The sequence below is a fragment of the Mus caroli genome, unplaced genomic scaffold, assembly GCF_978045245.1.
Source record: "Mus caroli unplaced genomic scaffold, Mus_caroli_1 scaffold_8, whole genome shotgun sequence".
In the NCBI taxonomy this organism is placed as follows: domain Eukaryota; kingdom Metazoa; phylum Chordata; class Mammalia; order Rodentia; family Muridae; genus Mus; species Mus caroli.
In genome coordinates this window covers 82,445,463-82,461,315 of record NW_028227263.1, presented here as the reverse complement: position 1 = coordinate 82,461,315, position 15,853 = coordinate 82,445,463, and the positions used below count along the sequence as shown (strand labels likewise).

Below are 15,853 nucleotides of genomic sequence, written 5' to 3'. Positions count from 1 at the left end.
TGTCCCCGTCCGGACATTCAAGGGAACACTAAGAGGACAACACCCTCAAGGTCATGCTGTTAGGCTCTGTGAAACTTCACCCACTGGTGGATACAGATGGGTAGCCCTATCTAAGTAGGTTAGGCTTGACTGCGGATTTGTGACAGGTTTTTTTTTTTTTTCTTTTTGGTTGTTGTTGTTGGTTTTTGTATTTGTTTGTTTATGTGGCAGGGAACACACACATGCCGCAGAGTAAGAGGTCAGAGGACAGCTTGTGGGAGTTACTGCTCTGCTTCTATCATAGGGGTTCTGGGGATTGAACTCAGTTCATCAGGCTTGGCCGCAAATGCCTTTACTCACAGAGAAAGCTGGTTCTGGGTTATACTTTTCGTGCTTGCCCTGAGGTTTCCTGGAGTTGATTGAACTTTTGAGACTGGTTCACCTCAGTCAATTGGAGCAATGCTAGGCTCCTACGTGGTCAGTGATTCCCCATTGTCCACACCACACCACACCTACATCCTCGCACAGCCTGATTTCTGTAGCTTTCTTTCTCTAAGCACCATCTCTTGAGGCTGCCCAGCTCCTGGCAGACAGCCCCTGCCTGGTTTGCCCTTGTTTTACCACCCACCCACTCTGCCACAGTCTTCCACCGTGGCCAAGCCATAGTATTCTTCCTTGATGACTCCAGCTAAGGTGGGCTCTTACCCTCTCATCCCTTGTTAGTCTTGTTTGTACCTCAGCATGGATTCCTGTTCCGTAGCCCCCTCAGATGCCTGCTTGGCTTGCTCTATGATTTATTCCACTGTCTGTTTATATACCAGCTCCCTGACCCCCCTCCATATGTTGGCTCTGCTTCCCGATTGTTAATGGAGCTTGTGTCTCTCCTTATCACCCAAACCCATCGGCTCACTCATATATACAGTACTCATTGTTTCTTGTCTGTCTCTTACTACTCAAATGTAAAGACCATTCACTCCTGTATCCCTAGCGTCTCGAACTGTGCCTGGCACATGGCAGACCCTCTGTGCTATTGTGGGATGAATGGATGCCTGAACCCCAAGGGCGTTGTTATCTTTGCCTTTCCCTATAACTAGGGCTGGAACCAAATGGTCTTCATATTTGGATCCTGATACCTAGTGCAGGATCTCGAGGTCAGGAATAAAGCAGAACCACAGTACTGGACCCTGCTAGCCTGCTTTTGATGGAGATTAGAAGAGAATGTGGTATAAGGCTCGTCCAGCTCATAGAATGGGCCTTCTGGCTTCCCACTGAAGGTTCTTTTGCATTTTTATTGGCTTAGATTGTCTGCAGGCAGGCAGCATCCCCACCTCGCCTCCCCAGCTACCAGAGTTAGCCTTTCTTGCTCTTACAGGTGCCTCCACAGCAATGCTTTGGGAGGCAGGCCTTCTTGCTCAGGTCTCCTTATCTTCCGTCTTTCTTTTCTTTTTTTCTCTAGTAGTTTATTCTGTCCCCCATTGTTTGTTACATTTTATTACCCTCATATGTGTGCGTGTATGTGTGCACGCTTAGGTATGTGTGCACACTTAGATACATGCACCTGGAGGTTAGAAGACAACTTGGAAAGGCCTTTCTTTCTGCCTGGGTTGCTTAGTGTCAGGTGCCCTGGTTTTCTGAGCCGTCTTTCAGCTCTTCTCTCCCTTGCTGGATGTTTCTAAACTTCTCTTGTACACAGTCAGACCCAGTGTCTCAAGGGTGCTGAGTTTTTGCCTGTCTGTTCTGGCCAGCTCTCCCTGCTGGGTGCCCTTTCTTGCCTGACTCCATTGCCTGCATTCTGACCTATGAGCTGCCCTGGTTTCCCGAGGAAATGGAGGTAGGAAGAGAGGATGGGCTCTAGAAAAACAGGAACTTGACTCCAGCCTGCCCCTGCCTCTGTCCCTGGGGCTGTGTGCAAGATTTTGGCCTTGGAACCTTTCTCTCTGTCTAAAACCGTTTTGAGGCATGGATGGAAACCAGTATTGAATTCATGCAAGCTTCTGTTATGATGGCAGTGGCTTCATGGGGGTGCCTCTGTGGCTTCAGGCTGATTGTGGCTTTTTCTTCTTTGACTGGGGAATCGAGGTTTGTGAGTTTCAATGGTAGCCTGGTAAGAGAACCTAGCATAGATGCTTTCTGAACTCTGAAGTGTTAATCCAAAGCAAGACACACCTGTTGTTTTGTGATTGAAAGACCAGACGAGAAAGATAAAAGCATGTGGTTGAGCTGCCTTCATTGACTGACTACAGAAGTGTTTCCTAGGCACTGAAGCACTCCAGCATCTGAAGGTGGTTTGATGAAGAAGCCAGCAGAAGTGAGTCTGCAAGGAACAGCTCTGTGTGCAGAACTTTGGCTCTCAGTGTTTACTGTTTTAAATGATTTTCTTTCTCACTGGAAGTGCCTGGACTTGCGGTAATTTACAGGTGAGAAGCTAAGAACCTGGAAACTGGAATCAGCCTTGGGGCTTGGAGAGGGTGTGGGCACATCTCCCTCCCACTGTTCTTTGGGATAGGGAGGATCATTTCCTAGGATATTATAAACTGGGCGGCTCTGACTAGGACTTGGGACCTTTCCCTATCCTTAGTGTGCACAGGGTTAGTTTGCCGTATGTGTTTGGAGAATCGGTTGCTGGATGGACAGGATGTCAAGTGCCATAGCGATAGGGATGGGGCTGGGGAGCACCAGAAAGGCTGCCATTGATGGGACCCTGGGCGTTTTCCATTTTACGCTTGAAGTGAGCATGGACTCAGCATTTCTGGTCTCCAGAAGCAATGGCAGAGGGCATGCTTGGTTTGGAGCCACTCAGCCACTTCTGAGTAAACCTAAATTAGTAGGCAGCAGCTAGGAGTGTGAGGCTGGTCTTTAGAAGTCTCAGTTGATGTGAGTACTTATATATGTGTGTTTATGTGTGCGTGCGTTTTATTTTTGTTTCATTTGTTTGGTTTTATATGCCTGGAATTGATTCCCAGCAAGGGGACGCTAAATATGAATGACTCTGAACCATTGTGTGCATTGTTAATTTAAAAATATATATAGTTTATGGCTTTTCCCAGTTGGCTTGATTAGCAATTTTCTTGAGGAATTTATTGTTTCCCAAACAGGAGAGCCATCCATTGAGTGAGTGCATGCATTTAGGGATGATGGATTTCTCAGGTCTCTCTGACAGCAAGCGTGCACGTTGTTCACATAAAACACAGTTTCTGGGTCTTTCAGTGTAGTAAGTGAGCCATGTGCTGTAACATCTGTCCGTATTATCCAGAGCTGCTGACAGCTGTCACGGGTAGGGCAGAGCAACAGAGTGGGATGAGTGTGAGGAATCGGAGGCTTGGGAGGGTGGGCATGGCCTGCCATCTTCCTTCCAGTGTGACTAGGCTTGTCCTGAGAAGGGCACACGTATATCTGCACTACTTTCTTCACCAGCCAGAGAGTGACAGTAAGGATGAAATGGAATCTGCATGTGTGCACACGTTCCTCAGGCAGTGTAGTCATGGTCAGAGTGTACATGTACATGTGTGAGCGTGTCATCTGAGTGTGTGTGTGTATGTGTGTGTGAGAGAGAGAGAGACAGACAGACAGACAGACACACACACACACACACACACACACACAGAGAGAGAGAGAGAGAGAGAGAGAGAGAGAGAGAGAGAGAGAGAGAGAGATCTATCCTGCCTGCCATGTGTTAGATACCTGGTGCCACCTTGGGCTGTGGCTGGTGACCATGGTAGCTGCTGCCTGACAGATGTGTGGGCTGATTCCAGCTGTGGGTCCTAGACAGATCTTGAGCCCCAGAAGCAGGAGTGAGTCTGTCTTGGTCTCTGTTCTCCAGGGAATGGCACTGAATATGGTCAGTTTTCTTAACCCACCTCCCTGCTAGATGTCTCGCTTTGTGGTAAAGATTCCCCTGGGAACGCTTTCTGCTCTTGGAGTGCCCGGGCACTGTAACTCGTGTGTGGGGCTGCCATTGGATCTGGGGCCCTGTCTTTGTGATGTTTTGAGTTGGAAACTGCCAGTCTTGACTTACTCCTGGGCATTAGCAGATTTTAGCTTTGAAATTAATTCCATTTTAGAAAGTCCTGATTTTCTCCTTGATCACAGGCAGATCTTGGCTTGATCAGCAGTGGTGAAGGAAGCCGCTATACTTGATTTGCTCTTCCCTGGGGCAGTCCCATCCCCCAACTTGCACTGATCCCATGTGGAGGGATGTTCTGAGGGGGCCTGGATTGGTAACGTTCCCTGCCCTTTGCTTTGTGAAACTGTACCTTTAGTCCGTATATATATCGTTTGATTTATCCATCATATATACTATTTATTTAATACAGGAAGTGGGGGATAGGAAGGTTTCTGGGCATTTAAAGGGTAGCCTCTCACTTAGCCATATCATTCACTTGACTGGATACACAGGAACTTTTCTATGCTCAAACTGAGAAGTCAAATGCTTTACTTTAATTGCCTCTAAGACCCTTTGTTGAGGGCTCTGCTCATTCATCCATTCATCCATCCATCCATCCAATGGATATTTTCTGAGTACTTGCTAAATTTTTCTTCTCTGTGCCCTACGTAGAGCTGTATGAAGTTGTCATGGAGTGGGGTGGGGGTGAGGGTGGGGGAAGCTGCTGGAGAGTGTTTCATGGTACCAGAGCTGAGTCCTAAACATAGATCCAAGGTTTTCCCAGGAATTCACAAACTGGGTGGTGTGAGTGTAGGGCATAGGATGGGGGTACTGTTCACAGACCTCATTCTAGAGGAGGGGCTGAATTTGCCCTTTTAGAGCAGAAGGGCTATCCTTTGTGGGGAATCCAGGGCTCAGGGGAGGGGCTAGTTTCCTGGCATTGGGATTAGTTAGTCTGTGTTGGTCAGGACCCAGATGCGTGCATGATGTTTATGCATCCTGACTGATAGGACTGGAACGGCCTTGGGTGGTCCTGAGGGGTTGGGAACAGAGCAGATGGAGTGATCATAATACAGTTTACTGAGCAAGCTATAGTGGATTTTCTGGAACCGTGCCTCAAGACCTGATAGTAGGATCATGGGTGAATGGCTGGCTGTTAGGGGCCTTATGATGGTCATATCAACAGTAGAGGTGATGCACACAGGGATATAGGGCAGAATAAGGCTCAGTTGGGGACCTGGGACCATGTTAAGGTCACCAAGAGGGGTTCTCTGAGGATATAAGAGCAGTTTTGCCAGGGTCCCCCTCTGTCCCCAGGGTGCTCTGTAGGAGGCCGTGGCTGCTGCATCCCCGCCTCATGAGCTTGGATGTTTAATTTCACCCTTTAGAGATTTATAGGCTTGCTAGATTAAATTGCCCCTGCACTTCTACAGGCACGACAAGATCTATGAGAAATCATACATCATATTATTAATTTGCTCACACAGAGTTAACCTGTGCAGCTTCGCCTGACTTACCCTAGGCTGGGCGCAGACCCCAGGAAATATGTTTCCGGTTGTCTGCTGAGAGAAGGTGGCTCTCAGGACAGACTGCAGTAGGAGGTATCAGCCGAGCACCTCTTTGTCTGCATACAGCCAGCCTTGGCCTAGCTGGGACACAGGTGACAATTTCCTGGCCTCCCATGGCTTTCTGGCTACTGCCACTTCTGGGCTGGCTATGGCCCAGGCTTGGAGCAAGGCAGAGCTGTGGTTGTGGTCAGATATCCTGAACCCTTCTGCTGGGTGGGAGTTCCCAGCCTTAACAGCATAGCAGCAGTGAGAGGATGTTTTAGTGCTTCCTTGGTAGCCCAGAGACATGAGGGCTGCAGCTTCCACTTCCTCTTCCCCTTTAGTTTCCGACAGGATGAAGCAGCCATTATTCTCTTTGGGCTGCTTTTCCTCCAGCATGCCAGGTAGCAGTCTGGGCTGCAAAGGTACCCATCTTTGGAAACGCAGCCGGCCTGTTTTATTCTTTGGCTCAGTGTGGAGGTGTGGGGCCCTGTTCTTTCCCATGAGGTCATAGTGCCCCGTCACCCTCTGGCTTCTTATTCTCAGGTATTAGAGCTGGGACTGACCTGCTGATATTTGGAAAACAGGAAGCTTGTACTTGGTGTGTGTGTGTGTGTGTGTGTGTGCACTGTGTGCAGACCCTCCTGCCATCTTGATGGTTTTGATCAGACACTTGGGGTTTCTACTGCAGTTCCCACTGACTGCGTCTCCAGTCCGCCTTCTTTGACAGCATGATGTAGTTAACGTCTCACAGGCCACAGCAGAACTGTTTTATTAACACGGCCACCTTGCTGTGTCCACCCTGGCGCTATTGCAATGGGAACCAATGTTTTATTCCAGACATGGGTCTTTGCTGTGTTGACTTGGTCATCCACTCCCGTGGCACCAGGAAGGACCCACAGAAGTCACACCTAGCCGTGGAAATGCAAGCAGAATTTATCCTCCTAGTGACTGTCCCTCAGTCAGTAGGCAGCATCAGCTTTGGTTTCCAGGTTTAGGTGGAGGCTCACTTTTGTCCTATTCACCCAGTTCCCTGCAGTGAGCAGCGTGCTGTCGTTTGTATTCCTTACTGGAAGCCATCCAAGCTGATGTTCACCTGGAGTCCTCGATGGATATTCGTTTTCTAGAGTTAATGTTAACGGATTGTTCGGACCTTACATCTGAGACCTCAGCACCTTGTTTTTTTTTTTTTTTTATTTTGCATATTCGTCTTCAGTATTTTAAGTATTTTAGCAAATACTTAAAATTCAACAGTGCATTGTGTAATCTACAAGGAAAAAGCCAGGCAACCACATAGGAAAAGGGATAGAAAATGTTATATATGCACAGTACACAAATGCCCAGACAGACAGACAGACAGACAGACACACACACACACACAGACACACACACACAGACACACACACACACACACACACACACACACAGACAAAATGGTTCCAAACTCTGTCTAGCTATTAGGGAAATGCAAAGCAAATCCCACATACACCAGGCTAGCTGTGATCAAGAGCAGGCAATGATAGGTGTAGGGAGACCGTGGAGCAACTGGAATTGTAGTTGCCTATTAGGTATAAATCCTCACAGCTGCCTGAGGAAGTAATCTCATGGTATCAGCTAAAGTTAAACTCCCATGTGCAGCTTCATGAGCAGTATCAATCCCAGTAAATGTGCAGTGTGTATGAGGGCCCCAAACACTCCAGTGTCCTAACCCCTATGGAGGTTGCCTTTGGTGTCAGTGATTTACAAACTGATTAAGGATCAGTACATGAGAGACTCCTGGGTTATCTGGGTAGGCCCTGAATACTGCACTAAGGGTCCTTATAGGAGAGTCAGAGGAAGGCTGGCCACAGAGAGAAAAAGGGCAGTATACTGAGTAAAGTCAGAGATTCCTACCGTGCAGCTGCAATGTAAGGAATACCAGTAGCCGCAAAAAAATTGGATGACACAAGGGATGATGGACTGTCTCCAGGAGCCTTCTGTAGAGGCCATGGCCCTGCTGACACCTAATGTCCACCTACCAAAACACCAAGAACTGTGAGAATGTAATGTGTTTTAAGCTACTCAGTTTCCTGACAATTTGTAATAGCAGTCAAGAGAAACTAACACAGCTGTCTGGTGTTGACACACCATGCAGACACACCACATAACCGTCTGCAGAAGAGAGGATGAGGATGCTGGGCTTAGTTCTCACACGGAGTACAGTGCAGTGCAGCAAGTGGGGAATGGAGAATCTGCAAGTATGCATCATGGGACCGATGGGTCTTTCCACAGGATGTCAAAGTCCTAAGTCCTACAGTCTGTGCTGCATGCGTCAGTTTACATGGTGTTCAACTTCATCCATGTCGGGTGCTGTCCTTGCAGGTCGTGAGTGGAGGCTGCACAGGATGGAAATGGACCTCCTTGGGGGCTGGTATGTTCCATGTGTGATATGTAGAACCTTTTGCCCGCAGACTGTATGTTAGTAAAAGTTTAAAGTAGAATAGTGTACTGCTTTAAAAATTTCACGGAGAACTTCAGTCGACTGACTGCTGACTTATTTTACTGCTGCCATGGCTAATGCTTAATGTGAGGTAAACTCTTCCATCACAATGAATGCTTATTCATTGTTAGACACCAACTGTGTTTGGAGAGTAGACAAACCAGGCAGTGCGCTGAGATCCTTCCGGATTTAGTTGTGTGGATATGTAACTTAGGTAATGTGAGCTTTTCTTTCTGTACGTAGCGCAAGTTTTGGTTTGGATGGGCATTCTCCAAAGGCCAGCTTCTTTCTAAAGCAAACCAGACCCAATTAACCCAAATGTCAAAGCATCCAAGTACTTTTTTCATTGAGTGGGAATCCAGGGGCTTGAAGAAGTGTAATCAGGTACTTAATGCATGGACAACTCCTAATTGCACGGGACATTGCCTTTCCAGTGACAGTCCTTGCGGTCAGTCCCACATTCTTGCAGCTCAGGGATCATGGGTAGAGGCTCCCTTTAGACCAGGGCCCATCATTCCAGATCCCCAGAGGAGCTGGTCCTCTTTGTGTCTCTCCCTGGCATGACCACCCTTCTACTGATGGACTTTGTGTTAGCTTTTTGTTGCTATGACAAACTTCCCAAGATAATCAATGCAATAAGAATAAAGAGCATTTATTTTGGGTCATCATTTCAAAGGTCTCACTTTGTGTCCCTTGGCCCTGTTGCTTTTGGCTTACAGCAGCGCATGGTAGGGGAAGCTGTGGTAGGTGCCAACTGCTTATGCCACAGGGGTCAGGAGTCAAGAAGAGAAACGGTGTTGGTGTTAGTGTATATAAAGTTCCAATTTCTCCTTTAAGAGCATACTACAGTGTGCTCCTCACACTAGGCCCCACCTTTTAAAGGCCCTACTACCTCCTAACATTGCCTCAGCCTCTGGAATCAAGCATAGGCATCCAGGGGACCCCCTCACTTACCCAAACAATATCCAACTCCTCATTGCTCTAGACTCTGCTTTAGCCCTCCCTGTTCTGTGCTTGGTTCCCATGTACTGACTGTGAACCCATGACAGGTCCATGACTGTAGAGGGCACTCTTGCCAGTCCTGGCCACATTGATTTCATAGGCTTGAACTGGCTGGCAAGTGTACCACCATGGCCAAGGGTCATTTGCACCTTTGTAGAGTCCACAGTGGGCTGTTGAAGGCTTTGGTATTCTGTGTGTCCACCCTGTTATGAGCGGCTCAGTGCATGCATGCATGCATGCATTTGTTTCCTCCTTAAGGTCCTGTGAAGAAGGCACAGCTCAGTGGGCTGTTCATGGTCATCCCAAGGTTTTGGGATGGAGGTGCCTCTGTGTGTGCACACTTGGCCATGGTAACCCTCATATTTGCTACTTCTTCTTGGCTTCGAGAGTCCAGTGCTGAATCAATCCTGCTCTATGTAAGTAAGGACAGATAAGAAGATGAGGGTCAAGGTCTAGGGATAGCAGAAGCAGGTAGCAGAGGCTGTTCCAGGGCTTGACCTCATGACATGGGTTCTCATGATCCTTCTCCCTGACCTTTCCTAGTCTGGCCCGGGTTCTCCAGGCTCCTAAGACCCAGTTGATAGCATGGCTCTGGGTGGGGATGGTAACAGTGCCGTTTCCTGAATATGAGCCTATGGTGTTGGGCTTTGTGAATTAACCGCTTGGTGGTGGCAGTGCTGGATGAATCCTAATGAAATGTGCTATCACCCTCTTAGATGCTCTGAAGGGTGGCATGTGCCAGTCCTGGTTGCAGACTCCAGGTCTCTGTATAACAATACAGGGATGATCTCTCACACTTGTTTCAACTGGGCTTCCATATCCTCCTTAGTATTTCCTGTCATCTTGATATTGTACTGCTGTGATGTGTCTGGTGACATTGTGACTGTGGTTATTGTGCTATGCTGTATTTGGTGACATTGAGACTGCAGTGACTGGTGACATTGTGACTGTAGTGACCATGCTGTGCTGTGTCTGGTGGCATGGCGACTGTGGTGATGCTGGTGTGGTGTGCCTGGTGACACTGTGACTTCAGTGACCATGCTGTGCTGTGTCTGGTGGCATAGTGACTGTGGTGGTGCTGCTGTGGTGTGCCTGGTGACATTGTGACTTCAGTGACCATGCTATGTGGTATCTGGTGACATCATGACTATGGCTATTGTGCTGTAATGTATCTAGTGACATTGTGACAGTAGTGATGCCTCTGTGGTGTGTCTGGTGGTATCATGACTGTAATGACCATGCTGTGGTGTGTCTGATGACATTTTTGCTGCTGTGGTGTCTGGCGACATTGTGTCTCTAGATGTACTGCCTGCTCTGATTTTTGCATAGCTTCTCCAGATGTGGTGATGGAACAGCTGGACACTCATTCAGTGTGCTTTGACCCCAGTGGCCCAGCAGATTACATGTGCATCCTGTTTTCCTCTGTGGGATGTCTGATCTCATCTATGTTTTTGTCACCGTGCAAGGACTTTGAATGTCAGACTCTTCGGAACCGAATAGCTGTTTGGTGGAGAGGGAGGCTCTTGCCTCCTTACCCTAATCCAAAGGCTATGGATGCTTCTTTGGAGTGTCCATTGGCATGTCCTTCATTTGCGCTTATACTCTCCATCACCCTGACCATGGCTGGGGCTGCTCAAGGACTCTCAACAACCCATGCTTTGCCTTGAGTTCAGTAACTGCTCAGTCAAAAAAAAGTCAAACGTTGTTTCCTCAACTTTCCTACCCTCTCTGCCGCACTGAAACTGAAGGATCAGGCACAGGTCTGCATCAGCAACCTCTTCTGCAGTTGTTCCCAGAAGATCAAATAAAATAAGGTAGCGGCATGTGACAGGAGTCACTCTGTATTCCTGGCTTCACTCTGGGGCTCTCCTCCAGCCCTGGAATCAGAAAGTACAATCATTTAGTCAGTATCGTGGAGGCCTAGAAAGTGCATCCATATTGTTCCCCTGGACAGGCAGAATATTGGGTTACTGTGCCCAGGGTCTGGCACCTGGGCCCTTAGCATCCAGCCTACATAGAGAGACCACAGCTCTCTTCCTGGGGATGTGTGCTCAAAGTGTACATGCTTGTGATATGGATGGTCTTCTACCTCTAGGAGTCCTGATGTTGCCTTGACCATGACTGGAATTTTATGAACAGGACACACGCACACACACACACGCACACACACACACACACACTCACTACATACTCACCCACACACTTATGTACATGTGCACATACACATTCACATACACATTTGTGAGCACACTCACACCTACACACTCACACACACATTTACATACACATTTGTGAGCACACTCACACCTACACACTCACACACACATTTACATACACATTTGTGAGCACACTCACACCTACATGCTCACACACACACTCACCCATACACTTATGTGCGCGCGCGCACACACACACCCAGAGCTCCAGAACTGAGTGTAGAAAGTCAGTTCTCTGAGTGTTCTTGTGCTTTCAGTCTCAGGTCTCCATCTGCATCTGTTGGCATGGAGACTGTTGATCAAACTTGAAGGATGGAGTGGTCCAGAATGTTAGTCCTTTTTAAATTCCCCCTTCACTGATTATAATGTTGCCAATAGTTGTTTTTGCTCTGGACAATAAACAGAGGAGCCAGACTGCTGACAAAAATCCCCCCCGCCCCCGTTGGCTTCTCCAAGGTCAAGACTTCTCACCTGTAGTAAAGAACTCAGTGATTTTTCTGGGTGGTTCTGGCACACATACCAAAGGCAGAGTAAGGAAGCCTGGTTTCTGCCCTGAGGGAGCTTTGGATGTGTGTTGGTATATAGGTGGATAAAAGGTCAAACTCGGGGTTCAGCAGCGTGAATGCTTGGGGTAACGGTTGATGACAGGAGCAAAGCAGGTGACATTGGTCTTACACTTCAGGGGTGGGCTTCACACTGAGACATCTTGCCAAAGCTCAGTGTGCAGAAGGGAGACCAAGATGCTGCTTATCCGAGCCCAGTGGCCAAGGTCCGCAGCCTCAGTGAATCACTGACAACATGTCTGTGGTACCGTGTGAAGAGAAAAGAGGGCTTGAGGTTTCTCTTCCTAGACCCATAACCTCTGTGTAAACATGAGAGAGAACCCCTTTAGACAAGTTCCAGCTGAGAGACATTTGACATGCTACCTCCCTGGTAGTCTTTAAGAGTGTCTAGGTCAGAGGTTTTCAACCTATGGGTTGTAGCTGTTGGGGGCTCCCATATCAGAGATCCCAAATATTACATATTTACATTACAATTTATAACAGTAGCAAAATTACAGTTACAGAGTAGCAACAAAATGATTTTATAGTGGGGGTCACCACAACATGAGGAACCGTGTTAAAGGGCTGTGGCATTAGGAAGGCTGAGGACAATGACTCTGGGTCATCATAAAGAAGGAAGGTCTGAGTAGCTGTCACAGCCGCAAGGAGGCAGACGACTGAGTCTGGTGTGGTTCTCTGGATAGGGACTTGGAACAGGGACATTTGGAGAAAGGACTTAATTAGTTATAGTGGACAAGTCTCGCTTCATAAATCATGATAAGCATATTGTCATTTTCCTGTAAGGCTCAGCCTTCAAAAACCATAAAGCTGGGGCCGGGGAAATGGTTCCTGGAGTCACACACTTGGCCAGACAAGCACGTGAACACATGAGCAGGCACAAAGATCCAGTGCCCCAGTGGTCACATCCATGCTGGCAGGACATAGCTTAATGTAACCTTGGCATGCAGGAGGTGGGAACTTCATCCCTGGTGCATGGTGGCTGGCTAGCCTAGCCAGATCAGGGAGGGTCAAGTGACAGACCTTATCTTTCACTATAAGGAAGGAAGTGATCAGAAATGCATCTGACATCAGCCTCAGGCCTCCACATGCATGCACACATATGTGCCTGTGCACCTGCAAGCACATGTACACCACATGCATATATATGTGCACACATAAAACAAAACTACAACCCCAAACCCCTATAAAAATCTCTTAAAATTCCAAATCAGATTGAGTGGCATTGCCGTTGGTGGTAGCTCCAGAGCTGGAGCTGGGACATCCGCTCTTGGCCTCTTATTTCTAAGAAAACAGGGACTGTGTTTGGTCTAGTGTTTGAGGTAGCTAGATTTCCATCTCTGTGACCGAGTATCTGAAGCAGAACTTGGAAGCAGAGAGGACTGAGAAGGAGAAAGGAGAGGACTCATGGTTTTAGAGATTTCAGCATCTTGATTCCATTGCTCTGGGCTGGTGGCAAGGCAGGGCATCACCGAGAAGGGCACATGTCAGACAGATCTCTCACTTCATGGTCATCTTGAAGCACAGGGTGAGCTTCTTTTTAGAATACTGTCTGTCCCCCTGAGACCCTCTGAGCAGTTGCTACCTCACTGGATGAATCCACTAATGAGGTCAGAGCCCTCCCATCTGGTCACCTCCATCTCTGAGCAGGGAACAAGCCTTCAGCACAATGGTGCGTTGGGGGTGGATGAATAAGGTCCAAGCTATAACAACATTTAGAATATATATTTGTGTATGTCCCAAGTATCTGAGCGCTTGAAAAATGTTCTCTGATATAGTCCCTCTCCTTACTTAGAAACCATTGTCAAGAGAAATAAACCCAGTCACATGAGCATATTTCCCCATTTTCTGGCACTGGGTGCCTGGGGAATTGTACCACTCTCCCCAGCCCACTCAGGGTATGGTCACTCTTGATTTTTTTTGATGACTTTGGACAGCTGAGCCTCTGACCTCTGCTTCTCTCTTATAATTAATCCCTGGGGCCACAGGGGTCTTTTTTTTTTAAATATCGATCCTAGTAGACAAAAGGCTGATGTGTGGTTGATGGTCCAGTGAGAAGGCAGAAGGCTGAGTGTCTGTGTGGGTGGGGCTGGTGCTGGAGATTTATGTCCATGGTCACACCGATCCATCTGTTTGGTTCCCAAGGAGGGGGCTGCCTGAAAATTGAGCCCAGCGGCTAAAACCTTGGGCTGCAGAAGTTAGGTTCAGGTTCTTTCACTTTCCTGTCACCTTCTATGTGTTTAGCCGAGGCATAGGAAGAAGTGGAAGGGAGAAAAAGCCTTTAAACAGGCTCAGACCTGCTGTGCAGTCTGAGAGGTGGCTCTGGTTCAGTGGAAGTTCACCTGAGCCTGCCAGGGACGCAAGCTGTCCCTGCAGCCTGGGTAGGTGGCAGTGCTTGTCCATCATCAGCTCCTCCCACCTGCAACACCAGTAAATACCCTTTGCAAGATCATAGGAATGCTGAAGGACATGGGACTTGGTATGCGGTACTGTGTTGCATGTGGCAGGGAAAGCAGGCAATAGGCTAGAATAAGAAACATGCCCCTTAGAAGGCAGAAGACCCACTCTACTGTGGACTAGGGTAGTTTGGATAAATGTGCCATAAAGGCCCATGTGTTAAAGGCTCATCCCAGTGGTCTGCTGTTGGGAGGTAATAATGTGGAGGACTTTTTCAGAAGAGGGGCCTGAATGGGAGTCCTTTATGTCACTGGAGGCAGGGTGTTCCTCTAAAGGGGAGTGTGAGAAGTGTGGCCCTTTCTATCTTTGTCTTCTTGGCTATGAGGTGAATAGTGTGCTCTGGAGTGCCCCCTGGTAGTCCACCCGAGGCCCAAAGCAATGGAGCATCTATGTATGGAGTGCAGCCTGTAGAACTGGACAGAATTTCTCTTCAGAAGTCAGTTCTCCCAGGGCTTTCCTTATGGGGACTGAAAGCTGCTTGCCTCCCAAGTGCTGGGATTAAAGGCGTGTGCCACCACTGCTCGGCGCCCAGGGCTTTCCTTTCAGGGATTGAAAGCTGGTAGCATGGGGACCCTGGGTGAGTCAGAGTTCCCTCCTTTGTCCTGGAAGCCTGTCAGAGGAAACGGTTCCTACAGGTCTTACCACTTCTCTGGAGTTTTGGCAAAATTAGATGGAGCCATATGAAGCTGTTATTTTTATATGTCAGAGTGATCAAATATAGGTAATTTCCTATGCTTCAAGCTCATTTTTAGCATTCAAGCAGCTTTGGTAAGAGAACATTTTTATTTTAAAAAATGTTATTTTTAGTTATTACATGTATACAATTCAGTGCATTAGGGGGAAAAAGATAAGAAAAAAACCAGGCTTGGAGCTCTTTCCTGCTGGGACTGATTTCATCGCCTCCTTCCCCTGGGCTTGGGCACACGGCCACCAGCACCCTGTGTCTCCATCTCTAGGGGGCTTCATCTGTGTTCACAGATCCTTCATTTTGCATCCTGTCCTCTGAGCTTGTGCTGTCACATTGAACTGGTTTCCAGGGTTGTAGAGAATGTTTTCCTGTTATAATTGATGTCTTTGTAGTTGTGCTCTGTCTGTCTGTCCATCCATCCTTCTGTCTGTCTGTCTCAATCTTTTCCTCTCTACTCCCCCCAGGCTCTTCCCCTTTTCCTTTTCCTTCCTTTTCTCTTCTTTCTCCTTCTTCTTCCTCTTTCTCTTCTTCTTTTAATACCCAGGAGTCTTTCTTGTGCTAGGCTTTCTGAAATAACATTGCCGAGTCAAGCTGCCTTGCTTCAGACGACCCTAGAAATGTTTTGTTGCCCATGACCTGTGGGAGAGGTGGGGGCTCCCTTCCTGACTCGACCTGCCTGTATTGCATATTTGCTTCCCTTCTTCCTTCATTCTTCTCTTCCCTCTTTCTATCCCTTTTGGTGTATACATGTGTGCTTGTGTTTATGTGCACGTAGAGGTCAGAGGTCAAAGGTCAACTTTGGATGTTGTTCCTTAGGTACTATCCTTTTTTTTTTGTCTGCTTTTCTTTCTTTTTCTTCCTTTTGGTTTTTCAAGACAGGGTCTCTCTCCATATCCCTGGTTGTCCTGGAACTTGCTTTGTAGACCAGGCTGGCCTCAAACTCAGAGATCCACATGCCTCTGCCTCCTGAATGCTGGGACTAAAGGCGCACACCACCACCTGTGTTACTTTGGTTTTCTTTTGGTCTGGAGCTTGCAGAGTA

General features: G+C 47.8%; 1 protein-coding gene across 8 annotated transcripts in view; it reads left to right on the top strand.

Moving 5' to 3' along the window:
• Apba2 (amyloid beta precursor protein binding family A member 2) overlaps positions 1–15,853 on the top strand; it is a 243,735-nt gene that overhangs the window by 3,561 nt on the left and 224,321 nt on the right. For 4 of the 8 annotated variants that reach the window (XM_085841675.1, XM_029480041.2, XM_085841674.1 and 1 more), the window contains exon 2: positions 2,236–2,396. The exons of 3 other annotated variants lie outside the window; for them this stretch is intronic. The gene's annotated coding sequence lies outside the window, so the exon portion shown is untranslated. Of the gene's footprint in view, positions 1–2,235; positions 2,397–7,795; positions 7,820–15,853 lie in introns of those variants that run through there. One more of the 8 variants, XM_085841673.1, reaches the window with a different exon arrangement.